At 47.2% G+C, this 17,143-nt stretch overlaps 1 protein-coding gene and 1 non-coding gene across 11 annotated transcripts in view; both read right to left on the bottom strand.

The window, feature by feature from the left end:
- Positions 1 to 17,143, bottom strand: part of LOC138978661 (basement membrane-specific heparan sulfate proteoglycan core protein-like) — a 307,598-nt gene that overhangs the window by 242,354 nt on the left and 48,101 nt on the right. The window lies entirely within an intron of this gene.
- Positions 2,703 to 2,821, bottom strand: LOC138979318 (5S ribosomal RNA). The gene has a single exon (XR_011459998.1). It is a non-coding gene; the product is annotated as a 5S ribosomal RNA (ribosomal RNA).

Here is a 17,143-nt window from a genome sequence, read left to right as displayed (position 1 = left end):
GCCTCCCGCGCCCGGGCCGAAGCGGACTCAAAGGACGTCTCAGGGAAGGACGTCCTGAAACTGTTCAAACGTCCTTCTAGCTGTGCGAGGACGAGCCTCCTGCCTCTCGTCCTCAGACCCCGGGTCCAGGTCCTGTGTGTCAACACTAGACGACAGACGCTTAAGAGAGGCATCCGTGACGTCAAGACGCCGCGTGATGTCTGTCATGTACTGTTGGAAAGTACGAAGCATAGCTTCGGAAGTTCCATCAGAAATCGGCAAGGGTAGAGGATCAGTGTTAACCTCAGGGCGACCCTGATCCTCCTCCCTATCGTCCTCCGACTCACTCTCCTCTTCACTTCCCGACAACTCCTCAAAAGCAGGAGTGTAGGGAGCTTGAGGGGGAAGAGCCGAAAGCGATGAAGCAGGCTGTGAAGAAACGCCCACAGAAGCAAGAGGCCGCGAAGACCCCTGCCCCAAAGACGAAACGTCTCCAGCAGCCGAAGGGGGAGAAAAACAACAACCCTGCGACTGTTGGGTCAGCCCAGCCAACGAACCCCCGCCATTTATAGACTGAACAGGAACCCATCGGGTCTGATCAGAAAAGAAATGGTCCGGTCCGGTCGGGGGTGCCGATCCGGTCCGGTAGGGTGGTCCGGTGTTCCGGTCCGGTGCCGGACCATCCGGAGGTCCCGTTCGGCACCGAACCATCGTACCCACAGAAGTGTTCGGGTGGTTAGGTCCGGACGTGGACATACCGTACCATCCGGACCCGTGGTCCGGTATGGTCCGGTTCGGTGCCAGACCATCCAGACCAACAGAGGTGGTCGGGTGGTCCGGCACCGGGCCATCCGGACCCGTAGGGCCGGACCCGTAGGTCCGGACCCGTAGGTCCGGTACCATCCGGAGGTCCTGTTCGGCACCGAACCATCCGTACGCACAGAAGTGTTCGGGTGGCTCGGTCCGGGCGTGGACGTACCGTACCATCCGGACCCGTAGGTCCGGTTCGGTGCCAGACCATCCGGACCAACAGAGGTGGTCGGGTGGTCCGGACCGGTCCGGTAGGGTGGTCCGGTGTTCCGGTCCGGTCCCGTACCATCCGGAGGTCCCGTTCGGCACCGAACCATCCGTACCCACAGAAGTGTTCGGGTGGTTCGGTCCGGACGTGGACACACCGTACCATCCGGACCCGTTAGTCCGGTGGTCCGGTGCCAGACCATCCGGACCAACAGAGGTGGTAGGGTGGTCCGGTCCGGACCGGACCACCGGTCCAGTACCGGACCATCCGGACCCGTAGGTCCGGTCCGGTCCCGTACCATCCGGAGGTCCCGTTCGGCACCGAACCACCCGTACCCACAGAAGTGTTCGGGTGGCTCGGTCCGGACGTGGACATACCGTACCATCCGGACCCGTAGGTCCGGTTCGGTGCCAGACCATCCGGACCAACAGAGGTGGTCGGGTGGTCCGGACCGATTCGATAGGGTGGTCCGGTCCTGTGGTCCGGTCCCGTACCATCCGGAGGTCCCGTACGGCACCGAACCATCCGTACCCACAGAAGTGTTCGGGTGGTTCGGTCCGGACGTGGACCTACCGTACCATCCGGACCCGTAGGTCCGGTGGTCCGGTTCGGTGACAGACCATCCGGACCAACAGAGGTGGTCGGGTGGTCCGGTTCGGACCGGACCACTGGTCCGGTACCGGACCATCCGAACCCGTAGGTTCGGTCCGGTCCCGTAGCATCCGGAGGTCCCGTTCGGTACCGAACCATCCGTACCCACAGAAGTGTTCGGGTGGCTCGGTCGGACGTGGACATACCGTACCATCCGGACCCGTAGGTCCGGCATGGTCCGGTTCGGTGCCAGACCACCCGGACCAACAGAGGTGGTCGAGTGGTCCGGCCCCGACCGGACCACTGGTCCGGTACCGTACCATCCGGACCCGTAGGTCCGGTGGTCCGGTTCGGTGCCAGACCACCCAGACCAACAGAGGTGGTCGGGTGGTCCGGTCCCGACCGAACCACTGGTCCCATACCGTACCATCCGGACCCGTAGGTCCGGGGGGTCCGGCAAGGGCCAGAGGTACTGTCCCGCACCGGACCCTAAGGTCCGGTACGGTCCCGTACCATGGGTCCCGTCCGGACCAAACCCGGAGGTCAAGTCCAGTCGGGACCCGTGGGTCCGGTTCGATCCCGACCTGTAAGCCTGGAACGTTCCGGACCCTTGGTCCGGACCATCCGTCACCCGAACACCAGACGCTAAGGAATGGCGTGGGGTCAAGACGGTCCGGTCGGAGGTGTCGGTCTGAGCAACAGAAACAATGTTCCCGTCGCCCTGACCATTCGACAGAAGTACCACGTTCTGTCGAACACCTCCACGTCCAGTAACTAGTCGGCCGGAGCGTCTTATCAAGAGGGACAGCCACCAGTCACACGGACGTCAGAGGGAACCGAAGTAGCAGTGGTCGTAGGTACGAAGCCTGAAACCCCTGCCCCCACAGGACCGCCCTGAACGGGGTCAATTCGCATCCCAACCCCAGCGGGGAGGGAATTCAGAGACCCCGTCATCTCCTCCGATCTCCCCCCCCCAGGAGGCCGAAACTACTGTCGAAACAGCATCAGACGACCCAGCGAGGGAGTTCAGAGGAGGACCCGTGTCCCTCCTGGCTTCCACAGCGGTGGAAACCGAGGAGGGCACAGGAGAGGCACCGGAAAAGGAAGATTTTAATGCCAACTGCACCCGGTGTTCCCAGGCGGTCACCCATCCAAGTACTAACCGGGCCCGACGTTGCTTAACTTCGGTGGTCGGACGAGAACCGGTGTTTTCAACGTGGTATGGCCGTTGGCTGTCAAAACCTGAGTCTCTCCAGTAGCCCCTAGATCGGATTCACCAACCCCCAAAGAGGGTTGGGAATCGACCTGCCCCCGGATTCGAGCCAGGGAGGAGAAGGAAACCTTCCCCCCAGGCTTGAAACCGGGAGGAGCTGAAGCCTGAGACTGAGGGCCGGACAACGGCGTCGAAGGGGGGGAAGCCTGTTCCACTGAAGGAGAAGGAGAAAGAAGCTTTTTCTTTCCCCTCGACCTTCCCCGAACCTTCGACGGCGCAGCCCCGCCCGAAGTCCCAGGCTCAAGCCCAGCCTGTTTGAGCAAGCTCGCATTGAGCTTGCTCAAACAGGCTTTCTCCGCCCTCCCTCGCCGCAAACGCAAAGCGTTTGGGGAGGGAGAGTCGGAGCGCCGAAAGATCCCCTTCTCCGTGCGTAAAACATGACGCTGGGCGCCCGGAGAAGGGTTGCCCCCGGCAGACTCTGGTTCCGTAGAACCAGAGCCCAAAACAGGACGAGAAATCCTACCTCGCCCTGTACGTACCCTTAAAGACCGAGAATTAACAAAATTCAAAGAAAATTTAGGTCAATACTCAAGTGAATGCGGCGAAACGAGAAGCAGACGACCGGTCACCACGAAGTAGGACGGGAGGCACGCCGAGTCCGCCACACAAAAACGGAGGCACAAGTTGAAGGAAACACAACGTAGCCTCAAGCCAGAAGTGGAATAACACACAATAATCCAACAGGTGATAGTCCACACAGAAAAGAAGCCTCTTAGTCCAAAATAATCCGGGAGCGTAGCAGAAACACAGCCGGTCTGACACGCGCGAAAAAAGAAAGAGGACGCGCCACCTACATCCTGTAAGGGGGAAGCACTCGGACAGTGCTTGGGATCCACGGTGGCGCATGGTTATGGGAGATAATTGTACCCACTCAGCGTTTTGTCCAATTTTTTCGGCCTATAATAGATAATGTGCAAGAATAGTACTGTCGAGGTAAGTGTTATATTGACACTTTTTCTCAAGTGACTCAAAAAACCAGAAGAAGAAAAACAAGGGCAACTACAACAAAAACAGAATATATAAAGAAACCCAAGTGCTACGTTTGCGCATGGACCCGAGAAAGTCTTCGATGCGCGTTCTCGTGAAAAAGAAAGAGAAATCCCCCGAAAGCGGCGTATGGCTGCCTAAATGGCGGGATAAAAACAGTCATACACGTAACAGCCCACAGCATACAAATGTTTTTAAAAACACAAAACACACGAGTGTACGTGGGAGTTTTAGCCCATGAACGCAGAGAGAGAGAGACAGAGAGAGAGAGAGAGAGAGAGAGAGAGAGAGAGAGAGAGAGAGAGAGAGAGAGAGAGAGAGAGAAGGCAGACGTGGTGGAAATGTCGCACTGAGTGGCCCTGCACATCTTTTCATCAGCTCCATTATGTGGATGATGGATGGAGTGGATCCAGATAAGCCCTCACCTCATAGCTGTTCGCCATGAACTACTCGCACGTCTATCTACGGGGATTCCTGAACTCAGGAGTGCACTGAATCTCCCTGTCTCGCCTCACCCGTCTCACTTCTTGTCTTCTGCTGCATTTTGTAAATAGGGGGAGGGGATGGGAATCTGGAGACAGACAGACAGACAGACAGAGGGATACTGGCAGGCAAGTTGACTGTTGCATCTGTGAATACGGGAAGGGGTGGGGTTCTGGAGGGGGAGAGACAGACAGACCGACAGACAGACAGACCGACAGACAGACGTCAACGTGATTCCGGACTATCGCAACAATGTTTCGACGTCAACGTGTTTATTTCTGTTTATTTCTGGATTCTGGACTATCGCAACATTAACAATGTTTTTCACAGGCAAACACAATACACAAAGAGAAGGCTCAGGGTGAACAGAAAAGCGCCGCGCTTGGAAGTTCGTTGACCCCACAGGAGCTTGTATCCAACCACCGGTCGATAATTATTTACTCCTGCATGCTTATTATTTACTGCTGCATGCTTACCCTTACTACTACTATAATATAAAGTAGTAGTAGTAAGGGTATGGAAGTAAGGAGTAAATAAATGGAATAAGGAGTAAATAATGATCGACCGGCGATTGGATACAAGCTCCTGTGGTTGACCCCAAACCCCTTTTACCAGCTCCGCCTTTTCAGACCCGTCTTACACTAAAGCTACAACCGCCGGGGTAAAGTAAAAGGCAAACACTTGACACAATTTTCAGTCTTCGACTTCAGCCCGACCGGCATTTTTGGCAAAGCAAAACAAAAAAAAGTAGAGAAATGACAACACTGTAGTAGCGATAGAAAAGAAGTATAAGTTCGAAAAAGAAGCAGGAAAAGAAGTACATGGCAAAAAGTTGACATATTTTCTCCCTCCCGACTTCAGAAATCACGAATGCATGTTGCACTGTGGAAAGTAGGAAGAGAAGTAAAAGCAACGACAGAAAAGAAGTAATTATAAAGGTAACGTAAAATAAATAAAAACACGTTTCAAAAGTAGTAGGAAAATAAAACAAAAGAAACGTATGAAAAGAAGTAAAAGTTGGCAGATGATACAGGAAAAAAGGTAAAATTTGGCAGATGAAGTAGGAACAGAAGTAAAAGTTGGCAGATGAAGTAGGAACAGAAGTAAAAGTTGGCAGATGAAGTAGGAACAGAAGTAAAAGTTGGCAGATGAAGTAGGAACAGAAGTAAAAGTTGGCAGATGAAGTAGGAACAGAAGTAAAAGTTGGCAGATGAAGTAGGAACAGAAGTAAAAGTTGGCAGATGAAGTAGGAACAGAAGTAAAAGTTGGCAGATGAAGTAGGAACAGAAGTAAAAGTTGGCAGATGAAGTAGGAACAGAAGTAAAAGTTGGCAGATGAAGTAGGAACAGAAGTAAAAGTTGGCAGATGAAGTTGAAACAGAAGTAAAAGTTGGCAGATGAAGAAGGAACAGAAGCAAAAGTTGGCAGATGAAGAAGGAACAGAAGTAAAAGTTGGCAGATGAAGTAGGAACAGAAGTAAAAGTTGGCAGATGAAGTAGGAACAGAAGTAAAAGTTGGCAGATGAAGTAGGAACAGAAGTAAAAGTTGGCAGATGAAGTAGGAACAGAAGTAAAAGTTGGCAGATGAAGTACGAAATTAAGCAAAAGTTGGCAGATGAAGTAGGAACAGAAGTAAAAGTTGGCAGATGAAGTTGGAACAGAAGTAAAAGTTGGCAGATGAAGAAGGAACAGAAGCAAAAGTTGGCAGATGATGCAGGGAAAAAAGTAAAAGTTGGCAGATGAAGTAGGAACAGAAGTAAAAGTTGGCAGATGAAGTAGGAACAGAAGTAAAAGTTGGCAGATGAAGTAGGAACAGAAGTAAAAGTTGGCAGATGAAGTAGGAACAGAAGTAAAAGTTGGCAGATGAAGTAGGAACAGAAGTAAAAGTTGGCAGATGAAGTAGGAACAGAAGTAAAAGTTGGCAGATGAAGTAGGAACAGAAGTAAAAGTTGGCAGATGAAGTAGGAACAGAAGTAAAAGTTGGCAGATGAAGTAGGAACAGAAGTAAAAGTTGGCAGATGAAGTAGGAACAGAAGTAAAAGTTGGCAGATGAAGTAAGTACAGAAGTAAAAGTTGGCAGATGAAGTAAGTACAGAAGTAAAAGTTGGCAGATGAAGAAGGAACAGAAGTAAAAGTTGGCAGATGAAGTAGGAACAGAAGTAAAAGTTGGCAGATGAAGTAGGAACAGAAGTAAAAGTTGGCAGATGAAGTAGGAACAGAAGTAAAAGTTGGCAGATGAAGTAAGTACAGAAGTAAAAGTTGGCAGATGAAGTAGGAACAGAAGTAAAAGTTGGCAGATGAAGTTGGAACAGAAGTAAAAGTTGGCAGATGAAGTAAGTACAGAAGTAAAAGTTGGCAGATGAAGTAAGTACAGAAGTAAAAGTTGGCAGATGAAGTAGGAACAGAAGTAAAAGTTGGCAGATGAAGTAGGAACAGAAGTAAAAGTTGGCAGATGAAGTAGGAACAGAAGTAAAAGTTGGCAGATGAAGTTGGAACAGAAGCAAAAGTTGGCAAATGATGCAGGGAAAAAAAGTATAAGTTGGCAGATGAAGTAGGAACAGAAGTAAAAGTTGGCAGATGAAGTAGGAACAGAAGTAAAAGTTGGCAGATGAAGTAGGAACAGAAGTAAAAGTTGGCAGATGAAGTAGGAACAGAAGTAAAAGTTGGCAGATGAAGTAGGAACAGAAGTAAAAGTTGGCAGATGAAGAAGGAACAGAAGAAAAAGTTGGCAGATGAAGAAGGAACAGAAGTAACAGTTGGCAGATGAAGAAGGAACAGAAGTAAAAGTTGGCAGATGAAGTACGAAATTAAGCAAAAGTTGGCAAATGAAGAAGGAACAGAAGTAAAAGTTGGCAGATAAAGAAGGAACAGAAGTAAAAGTTGGCAGATGAAGTACGAAATTAAGCAAAAGTTGGCAGATGAAGAAGGAACAGAAGTAAAAGTTGGCAGATGAAGTACGAAATTAAGCAAAAGTTGGCAGATGAAGTAGGAACAGAAGTAAAAGTTGGCAGATGAAGTACGAAATTAAGCAAAACTTGGCAGATGAGGTAGGAACAGAAGTAACACTTGGCAGATGAAGTACGAAATTAAGCAAAAGTTGGCAGATGAAGTACGAAATTAAGCAAACGTTGGCAGATGAAGTACGAAATTAAGCAAAAGTTGGCAGATGATGCAGGAAAAAAAGTAAAAGTTGGCAGATGAAGTAGGAACAGAAGTAAAAGTTGGCAGATGAAGAAGGAACAGAAGCAAAAGTTGGCAGATGAAGAAGGAACAGAAGCAAAAGTTGGCAGATGAAGAAGGAACAGAAGCAAAAGTTGGCAGATGAAGAAGGAACAGAAGTAAAAGTTGGCAGATGAAGAAGAAACAGAAGCAAAAGTTGGCAGATGAAGAAGGAAAAGAAGGAAACATTGAAAAAGAAGTAAAAGTAGGAAAAGAAGTGAAGTTGACAAAGGAGTAGGGGAAAAACCACAAAAAGTCTAACCCATGACATACATCCTCCCTCCCAACTTCATCCGAACATGATGAATGCATTGCGCACGACCACCCCATCAGAGTCGGTATGTGGGGGTGTGGGTAACTGTGGGGTGAGAGCTACTGTGACATGATTGGATGTGAAGGAGCTATGACAGATACGACGGAGCTAAAAATGACACAACGCCTCTCGCCCGGGAAGCACCGACGACAAAAATAACAGTCAAGAGAATGAGTGAGCTTTGAAGAGATCCATCATCATGGCTGCGATGGTTCAGTGCAAGTTCACGCTGCATAGGTACGGTTTGGGTGGGGTTCGGAAAGCTGATGAGTCTGCTACATTGGCACCCAATGTCACTGATGTCATCAACGGTATAACCAGTTCCCCGCCTGCCCTCAACGGATGACGTATAAAAAAAAAGGGGGTGGGAGGGGGGGGGGGCAGAGGAGGAGTAGGTGGGAAAGGACGAAACCGAAGTCGAGCTGAGTTCCAGGCACCCATAGAACACAATATATTTTTAAAGAGGCCAATCATGTTTAAGCCATGGTGAAATTTGTGTGGTGTCTGAAAGCTGATGAGTCTTTTCCATTGGCACCAGTCACTGATGTCATCAACGGTCTAATCAGTTCTTCGCCATCAAAAGAGAAAGTGAGATGAGTGAGGAGGATGGAGCATAACCATAAAAGCAGTTTTGAACCAAAACCAAAGCAACTTTGCAAAGTATATTATAAGGCCGAATGTAAATGGCATAAGGCGATACTGTTCAAGTGCGTTTCTGTGCGACAGAGTGGCCCGCGAGAAGAAAGAGTTCACAATCTCAAGGACCGGACAGCAACGCATCCCAATATCTATGAAACATTCATGGCCGCGGACATGACCAACAAACATGTGGACATCAGTGAGTCTACTTTCCTATGCTGACAAACACATGGGGCACTCACAAGGTACAGGTAATGTGTATATAACACACTCATACAAACAGAACATGAAAGAACCGCACACACGGAAGAGGAAACAGAGCAACAGAAAAAGCGGAAAGAACGGTTGGAAGCAATCTGGACAGGAATGGCAGCGGCGGCAAGAATTCACCCAATCTGACGGTGGTTGTCACACACAAGGGAGGAACTACTCAGGGGGATGCCAGCTTTCCCCTACGTTTTGCTTCCGAGCCGCAGCAGCAGAGAACAAACAGTAGTACATATGGAAGATCAGATAAAACGGCCATCCCGTGGTGATTCTTTTGAGAATTCAGGTCAGGCCAACAAAGGTCAGCCATCAGAAACCAGAAGCACTCTGAGCGATGTCTGCACCTACACTATGGATTCTGCTACTATGATAACCTGCCACTAACAGGCACTGTTGAAGGCTTTCTACACTCTCTGCCACTACTGCTGGTTGATGGATGCTGCTGCTGTAATTGCTGATCTTCATCACCACCCCCCCCCCCCCACCCCCCTCTTGTTTTTTTTGTTTTTTTATTTGCTTTATTGTATGTTTGTGCGTCCCAATGAAAGATTGTGAGAAAAGGCGCAGCCTTAAATCTTTATCCTCGGAAAATAAAGTTTAGTTCAGTTCAGTGCAGTTCAGTTGAAGTTTTCTACAACAAGGTAGACTGAAACAGATCCGCAACGATTATGCAAGACCGTACTATCATGAAAAAGATATACGCAACGACTACGCAAGACTGTACTATTTATCACTGGTATGAAAATCAGAATTGGGGGGGGGGGGGGATTGGAACTAAATCTTTTCGGATCTACAAAAGTGTCTCTTCAACTAAAATGACCCTGTCACTTTATAATTACCTTTGCATGAACAAGGTGTATTGTATCTTAATCAGTTATTAGGCTCTATGATCAAAATGCCGAGTTGCAGATCTTGAGATGACGAGACTGCAGTCAAAGCTCTTTTATATTCCGTAGGAGCACCAGTTCTGTTCTCTCTTCCGGGACATTATCAAATAACAGTCAACAAAAGAAATGGACAATTCCATAACACCAACGAGTGGCATAACGGAAAAAGCACAACCCCGATCCTGAAAAGACAGATATTTTGTATGAGTTCTTCTTCTTCTTCTTGCGTTCGCCGTCACACCATCAGTTTAGTCTGCGAGACGAATGACGTCGTGGCTTCCAGGTCTTGTCTGCTCCCATAGAGTTTGGTGCGGAGAGGGACTGATGCTGGCCACACTTTGTCTCTGACTTTTATGAGTTCAAACACACACAAACACAACACTCTAGAACCTAAAGACCTGCAAATCAAATGAACAAAAAGTGATGGTTGAGCAAAATCTTGGTCCTCGTTTTTCTCTTATCAGAATACAACTAGGGCTATAAAAGGGAAGGGGGGGGGGGCGTGAGCCGGCCATGCTTGTGAGGGGAGTCATATGTCATTATTAATCCATGTCTACTCCATAGTAAGCTGCATGTTTTCAAACAGCCCTCTCCACAGTCAATGGCACTAAAGCTACCGTAAAAGCTTACAATAGGAGGGCTTTCCTGAAATGAGATACGTCTCTGCGTTGTACAAATAGTAACGAGATCGCATGTCATCGCTTTACGCTACCGTAGACCTGAGGACTAAAAATTGTCTTTGATACCTTTTGTCAAAGGTTTTGTATCCCTGTGTGTGTGCGTGTGTGGTGTGTGTGTGTGTTTATGTTTGTGTGTGTGTGTGTGTGTGTTTATGTTTATGTTTATGCGTGTGTGTGTGTGTGTGTGTGTGTGTGTGTGTGTGTGTGTGTGTGTGTGTGTGTGTGTGTGTCTGACTGTGTCTGTGTGTATGTCTGTGTTTGTCTGTACGTGCGTATGAATGCGTACGTGCGTGCGTGCCTGTGTGTTCGTATCTATCTGTGTGTCTGTCCTCATTGAAATCCTTTACTCCATTTCCCTTTCTATCCACACAGTATGAGCCCTACGCACCTTCAACTATTATTTCATCCAAAATGAATCTACCAATGAGTCTCGTCATCATTCTCTTCACCGTTGCTAAATCTGGGCCTGTCAGCGTGTTAAAGCTACGTTAAGACCTGAAGTAAAAGCTGGCTTTCACAAGTAAATCCACATAATCTCTGTACAGCGGAAGAGTCCACTTTGCACATACCCCATCCTCCATCCTTGACCATGATAACATCTAGTGCCCCCCCCCCCCCCTTTCCCGAAAGGTCACAGAAAAGTTAAAACATGCAGACAGGATTAACGACACGACAGGACTATGCGGGTATAAGACGAAGAGAGAAGTATGTGGCCTACACGCGACAGTCGTACGTGTCTGAAGACACTAATGACCTCAAATGAGTTACAAACATGACTTTAGAATAAACAGCCTTTTGTCAAAGAGCTGTCCACTATGAAAAGGTCCTGAAGGGAAAGCTCTTAGCTCTGTTCTCAAATTAATCATACTGCAAACGGAAGCTGGTCATAATTCAAAGCAACGTTATTCAACTGTTCTTCAGAACTTCAGAAACTAGCTTTTAGAACTTGCAATGTTTCGTAACACTCACAATATCACGAAAATGTCCAACAGAGTTGGGTAGGATTAGGTGTCCCATTGCCCTGTCCTTGATACTCAAATAATGAAAATGTCCAACAGAGTTAGGTAGGATTAGGTGTCCCATTGCCCTGTCCTTGATACTCAAATAATGAAAATGCAGAACCATGAGCCATTGCCATTTCAGTTGCCATTACATTGTATAAGGTGCAAATACTAAGCATTGCCTATGCTGCTGAATTCTAAGTTTTGACTTACAAACTGAAGATAACCAATTTTTATCATCTCCGGTGTTGGTTGAGAAATGCTTTTTCGAAGATGATTTATGCAAAGATGCCAACTGTTGAACAGTACAATAGTTTTCTCTATGTAAAAATGCACACCTGGCGGGACACGTTTGTGCTTTGGCGAAAGATGATGTCCCATTGGCCAGATTTATCAAATAAAACACGCAATGCCTGACACAGGTCACAATATTGGTATCAATTTAAATCAAGATCTTAAACTCAGGAAATGCACGAAGACAAGTATAAAACTGTCCCTTAATGGACAAAGCAAAGCCGTTGACTGACACATTTTTGGACAATCTTGCAGTCACAAAACATCGACGTTTAAGCGTAAACATTTTGAGGAAAATGCAACTGCAAAACAGCACAGGCTCTGATTATATGACTACCTCTGGTATCTCATGTAGTAAATCTACTGCGACCGATTTCCAGTTACCACACCCCTCAGCATGAACCACAACTCCAATGGAACGTTAACATTTGCCAGGAAAGTGGTCTTGTTGGTTGGGTATTACTCCACATACATGTACCACTTTTAGTTGGTTTTGTCCCTGAGAGATAGTTGTCCGTCAAGCGAAGGTTAAATATTAATTCAATTAGGTACACAGTAACCCATAGAACCACTGTCTAACCTTCATTCTCACGGCCAGTCCGAAAATGTCAAAATTCTTTGAAAACCGCAAGAGATATTACCGAGAGCTAGGGTGAGCTACGGATCCGTGACGATTCTAGCGTATCCCCTGTGAGCCTGTAAATGTCAACTACCGTCCGTGGATGATTGTATCAATTTATCTTTGTCATAGCGTGGGTGTCCTTATACTGCCAAATGACAAAAGCACCTGACGATTTTTATTCATTTATCATATTCAGCAATCATGAATTATTTTTGTGTCTCTTTTATCATAATTATATTTACATAATAATATTGAGTGTGAAAGTTCATCTAATGTAAGGTCCAGACGTCTGCATGTCCGTGTGTGTTTGTCTAGACAGGTGTGTGTGTGTGTGTGTGTGTGTGTGTGTGTGTGTGTGTGTGTGTGTGTGTGTGTGTGTGTGCGTGCGTGCGTGCGTGCGTGCGTGCGTTGGTGTGTACGTGTGTGTATTTGTGTGTGTGTGTGTGTGGGTGTGTGGGTGTGCAACTGAACGCTTGATCTGTTTTGGCAAAGGCCCTACTTTGTTGTACAAGGAGTGCATTTGCAAAGTGGTTGGGAGCAAAAGCCAAATAAGATGGCAACATTTTTGTATCCTACAATCAGAAACAAGTCGCGTAAGGCGAAAATACAACATTTAGTCAAGTAGCTGTCGAACTCACAGAATGAAACTGAACGCAATGCCATTTTTCAGCAAGACCGTATACTCGTAGCATCGTCAGTCCTACCGCTCATGGCAAAGGCAGTGAAATTGACAAGTTGCGCTAAGAAGGATAGCACGCTTTTCTGTACCTCTCTTTGTTTTAACTTTCTGAGCGTGTTTTTAATCCAAACATATCATATCTATATGTTTTTGGAATCAGGAACCGACAAGGAATAAGATGAAAGTGTTTTTAAATTGATTTCGACAATTTAATTTTGATAATAATTTTTATATATTTAATTTTCAGAGCTTGTTTTTAATCCAAATATAACATATTTATATGTTTTTGGAATCAGAAAATGATGGAGAATAAGATGAAGGTAAATTTGAATCGTTTTATATAAAAACATTTTTTTTTACAATTTTCCGATTTTTTATGACCAAAGTCATTAATTAATTTTTAAGCCACCAAGCTGAAATGCAATATCGAAGTCCGGGCTTCGTCGAAGATTACTTGACCAAAATTTCAACCAATTTGGTTGAAAAATGAGAGCGTGACAGTGCCGCCTCAACTTTCACGAAAAGCCGGATATGACGTCATCAAAGACATTTATAAAAAAAATGAAAAAAAAATTCGGGGATATCAATCCCAGGAACTCTCATGTAAAATTTCATAAAGATCGGTCCAGTAAAAAGCCACACACACACGCACTTCTAACATCCCAAAATTGCATGAGTCTTGAACACGTTCCAGAAAACTAATTCAGTTCTTCAGGGGGGAACAACCCACATGCTGCAACTGTATAGTACGTACACGAAAATACACGAACGGGCGATCAGACGCAGAATCTAACCGGGTTCAAGAGTCTTCATGAACAAACCACGCCAAGCCAACAACAACATCATCAACAACAATATACACATCAAGTCTGTCAAAATAACCTAGCATCTTGTGTCTCTATCGCCATAGCCATCAGCAATGTGGGTGGTGGCGGAGCAAATGTACTTCTGCCTGTAAGCTTTCTTCTGCGACGTCAGTTAAATCCTTTATTTTCAGGAAGGGGTGTGTACGGGGGAAAGGGCGGGGAGGAGGGGGGGGTGAATATACATCGTGCTTCGACGTCTGTTAAATCCTTTATTGTCAGGGAGGGCTGTGTCCGGTGCAGGGAGGGGAGGGGGGTGGGGGGTGGGGTGGGGGAGTGCAACATAGACAATCATCGTGCTTCTACCCCAAAGCCGTTTTTTTGACGTCTTAAATATAAAACCTTTATTGTCAGGGAGGAATGAGTCCGGGAGGTGGGGGGAGGGGTCAAAATATACATCGTACTTCTTCGACGTCAGTAAAATCCTTTATTATTAGGGGGGAACGATATTTCTTCCATCAAAGCCGTTTCTTTGACAATCGCTGAGTGTGTTGTAGAGACTAGAACAGCAAATATTCTGAACAGAGAGGCATTCTCAGAAGTTCACTCAGTGGTAGCAATGGTAGCAATGGTGGTGATGGTGGTGGGGGTGGTGATGGTGGTGCAGTCGGTGTTGGGAGAGGAGAACAGAGTGTTTTTTTCTCTTGTTCGGCGAGGAAAGAAGGTGTGGTGTGTATGGGTGCTAATATTCCATTTTAACCATAATTGATGCTGCTGAAGTGTGCGTGGATACGTGCAATCAAGGAACGCAGGTCACGTACAGGAGGCGGGGACGGAACCTGGACGGCGCAGGTCACGTACAGGAGGTGGGGACGGAACCTGGACGGCGCAGGTCACGTACAGGAGGTGGGGACGGAACCTGGACGGCGCAGGTCACGTACAGGAGGTGGGGACGGAACCTGGACGGCGCAGGTCACGTACAGGAGGCGGGGACGGAACCTGGACGGCGCAGGTCACGTACAGGAGGCGGGGACGGAACCTGGACGGCGCAGGTCACGTACAGGAGGTGGGGACGGAACCTGGACGGCGCAGGTCACGTACAGGAGGTGGGGACGGAACCTGGACGGCGCAGGTCGCAGCTGACTATGGTATTTTGACAGCAGAACAAGGGTCAACCACTATCAAAGATGACAACTACAAAATTACGTGAGGACAAAAATCCTTCTTAAACGAACAAACAAACGAACACACACTTTTGTTTGAAAAAAACACACACATGCAATGCGGACATTCGGCTTCTTAAACGAGCAAAAAAAAACTACAAACGAATGATAAACCAGTTTTTCTCGAAAAACACCCACACGCATACTACACTAGAACAACTTAAAATACATTCTGGATTGTGGACAAGGCAATAATTCCTGACAAAATTCTGTGTCCACCAAAAGTTGACGGTAAGCAAGACAGAATGCCCCGAATATTTCTAAGGTTCTTGTCCGGTGAGATGGATTTGGGGGTGGACAGATTATCTCCGTGTGACAGACACCACAAAGCCTACACTTTGTCAGGCGAGGCAGGATCTGAGAGACATGAAAAGAGAGCAACGGGAAATGCGGATGGACCGGGAGGGGGGTGGGGGTTGAGAGGGGGCACAGAGAGAAAAGTAAGGTCATTGGCACTTGACCACTGACTGTTGAAAAATGAGAATCTGATACTCGCTGAACACAAAACGCTGTTGTGTTCAGTTCAAGCACGTCTTCCATTTTCTGACAGAAATCTGCAACACTATTTCTTCTTCAGCTGGTTTAATCTGCATTTGATGGGACTTTTTATCTTTTGTCGGCAACACAGACTGAAACGACTAAAAGGATTATAGTTCTGCCCACGGATGTACTGTTATTCACAAGGCTAACCTTCACAGAAAGGTGGACTTGTCGGTATTTTCAAGAAAAAATGATAAATCTTAATCTGAGACTTGTTAACACAGATACCATAGTTCTTTGTGTTGTTTTTGTGTGTGTGTGTGTGTGTTTTTTTTGCGTAGATGCGTTCGTCATGGAATAAGGGAGGGGGGGGGGCGAGTCTTGACAGAAGATATTGTCAGATGAAGAAAGCTCCCGTGTGTCTATAGAAGTTAGAGAGGACAGCGACAGAAAAGCACTGTGCTGTACTAAGGTGTAAAGGGCAAGGACGGGGGGGGGGGGGGGGGGGGGGGGGAGGGGGAGGGGGGAGGGGGTTAAGTTGAAAGGTGAGGCAGTGGACTCAATGTCACTGGTACTTGTCCCCCAACCACAGTGCAAACAGCAACTGTAGGGATATTCAAATCACGCCCTCAACGCCAACGACAACGTCTGTCGTCACTGTTGTGCAAGAGTCTAGCCAAGAGAAATGTTAAGTTTACGCCCTCAGGGGCATGTGAGACCGGAAAACCCGAAAAGCCGAGTTTAGCCAAGCACTACATTAGTGATTAAAAGAACAAAAACAAAAATAAGAACACGACTTTCGTAATAATCCCCGCCATTGCATAACATCCACTGGTAATTATCCTGGCGTGGGTAAAAAATCTATCTTCACCACACAAGCGACAAGATTGCACGATTGCATAGATCTGTAACAATGCACACCATCCCATAACCACTACCAAAGAACTCATCGACGCAACTGCGAAGTGTTTTCAAGAGGGTGAGCAGAGTTTTGTGTTGATCACAAGACCATTCAGTCTAGAGACATCCTGCTTGCTGCCGCGCGAGCCGAGAAAATTATCCCTCTTTATCTTCACTGCGCTGGCCGCAAAACCCCTCCGCGCGGAGGTGTTGTCAGACACATCAGACACAGGGTGCATTGGGTTTTTTCGGCTTGTTTTGAACGCGTCACCAATCGTCTGCATAACGATTTTAACCTGATTTGGCTATCATTGGAGGGGGGGGGGGGGGAGTACCCCTCCACTCGTGGACACTGCTACTCCACACTAGACCCCTATCTGGTTACAGTGCGAGACAATCAGGGGTGAATAGCGGGGGTTGTCCTCCCGGTTAACCGGGTAACACAAATCGGGTACTACCATTTCTATTCTCTGGGTGGAAATTGTTTATTTGACGCGAAAAGGGCGGTGGTGGGTGTGAAGTGGTCTTGACGGCTGAGAAAGAAGTGTGAATGGGCAGAGAGATACATAGAGAGAGAGAGAGAGAGAGAGAGAGAGAGAGAGAGAGAGAGAGAGAGAGAGAGGTCTTTATTCAGAGAGAGGGGGGGGGGGTAAGTTGAGATGCTGCCAAAAGGATTATGCTCTTGTCATTGATGTAGCCTATCGTCCACTTGAAGCAATATCAACACAATCCTGGAGAGAACGAACCCACAGCAGTAGGTTTTGTCCCAAAAGTCAGTTGTGTAGCTAAAATTGGCTTGACCAATTG

This window comes from Littorina saxatilis, linkage group LG10 (genome assembly GCF_037325665.1).
Source record: "Littorina saxatilis isolate snail1 linkage group LG10, US_GU_Lsax_2.0, whole genome shotgun sequence".
Taxonomy (NCBI): domain Eukaryota; kingdom Metazoa; phylum Mollusca; class Gastropoda; order Littorinimorpha; family Littorinidae; genus Littorina; species Littorina saxatilis.
This window is presented reverse-complemented; position numbering and strand designations above follow the sequence as displayed.